The following is a 1954-nucleotide window of genomic DNA, read 5'->3' on the forward strand; positions in this document are numbered from 1 at the left end:
ATATAACAATTGTAAATATTTATGCACCCAACATGGGAGCACTAAATACATAAAAACAGTTAATAACAAATATAAAAGAAATAATTGATAGTATCACAATGATAGTAGGGAATTTTAACATCCCACTGACATCAGTGGACAGAGGGTCCAAACAGAAAATCAAGAAGGAAACAGTGGCCTTGAATGACACATTAGACCAGATAGATTTACCAGACATATTCAAAACATTCCATTCTAAAACAGTAGAATAAACACTCTTTTCAAATGCACACAGAATATTTTCCAGAACAGATCATACAATTCATCCTGTGCATCTTTTCTATCCACAATGTTATGAAACTAGAAACCAACCACAAGAAAAAAAATCTTGAAAGAGCACAAATTCATGGGGGCTAAATAACATGCTACTAAACAATGAATGGATGAACCAAGAAATCAAACAAGAAATCAAAAAGTACATGGAAACAAATGAAAATGAAAACAGAGCTTGCTTTATTAACACATATAATAAAATTGGAATGATACAGAGAACATTAGCATGGCCTCTGTGTAAGGATGACACAAATAAAAAATACAATGGTCCAAAATATTTGGGATGCAGCAAAAGTGGTTCTAAGAGGAAAGTTTATGGCAACACAGGCAGGCCTACCTCAAGAAGCAAGAAAGGTCTCAAATAAACAACCTAAACTTACACCTAAAGGAGGTAGAAAAACTACACAGAACCAAAACCCAGAAAAAGGAAGAAAATAATAAAGATTAGAGCAATAATAAGTGATATAGAAACTAAGAAACAAGAGAACATATCAACAAAACCAAGAGGTGATTCTTTAAAAGATCGACAAAATTGATAAAACTCTCATAAGATTCATTAAAAAAAGACACAGGACCAAGGTAAACAAAATTATTAATGAAAGAGAAGAAATAACAACTAACATCACAGAAATACAAATAATTGTAACACAATATTATGAAAACTCATATGCCAACAAATTTGACAATGTAGATGAAATAGATAAGTTTCTAGGGATATATAACCTACAAAAACTAAAGCAGGAAGAAATAGAGAATTTGAATGAACTGATAATTGGCAAAGAAATTGGGTCAGTAACCAAAAGACTCCCCCAAAACAAAAGTCCAGGACCAGATGGCTTCATAGGGGAATTCTACTAAGCATTTTTTTTGTATTTTATTTTATTTTCAATTTATTTATTTTCAGAAAAACATTATGCATTATTTTTTCACCACACCCAGTGCTCCATGCAAGCCGTGCCCTCTATAATACCCACCACCTGGTACCCCAACCTCCCACCCCCCCGCCACTTCAAACCCCTCAGATTGTTTTTCAGAGTCCATAGTCTCTCATGGTTCACCTCCCCTTCCAATTTACCCAAATTCCCTACTCCTCTCTAACGCCCCTTGTCCTCCATGCTGTTTGTTATGCTCCACAAATAAGTGAAACCATATGATAATTGACTCTCTCTGCTTGACTTTTTTCACTCAGCATAATCTCTACTAAGCATTTAAAGAGTTAACACCGGGTGCCTGGGTGGCTCAGTGGGTTAAGCCTCTGCCTTCGGGCTCAGGTCATGATCTCAGGGTCCTGGGATCGGGTCCCGCATCGGGCTCTCTGCTCGGCAGGGAGCCTGCTTCCTCCTCTCTCTCTCTCTGCCTACTTGTGATTGCTCTCTGTCAAATAAATAAATACAATCTTTTTAAAAAAAGAGTTAATACCTATTCTTAAACTATTACAAAAAATATAAGAGGAATGGAAACTTCCAAATTCACCCTATGAGGCTAATATCACCCTGATACCTAAACCAGTTTAAGACATCACAAAAACAGAACTACAGGCCAATACCACTCATGAATATAGATGCAAAAATCCTCAACAAAATATTAGCAAGCCAAATCCAACAATATATTAAAAATCATACATCAAAATAAAGGAGGATTT

The 1954-nt window shown here is 35.5% G+C and overlaps 1 non-coding gene across 1 annotated transcript; it reads left to right on the forward strand.

Moving 5' to 3' along the window:
• Positions 1-487: 487 nt before the first annotated feature.
• LOC122897806 lies at positions 488-592 on the forward strand. Its single transcript, XR_006382646.1, has one exon. It is a non-coding gene; the product is annotated as a U6 spliceosomal RNA (small nuclear RNA).
• Positions 593-1954: the final 1362 nt, after the last annotated feature.

Source organism: Neovison vison, chromosome X, assembly GCF_020171115.1.
Source record: "Neovison vison isolate M4711 chromosome X, ASM_NN_V1, whole genome shotgun sequence".
Lineage (NCBI taxonomy): Eukaryota > Metazoa > Chordata > Mammalia > Carnivora > Mustelidae > Neogale > Neogale vison.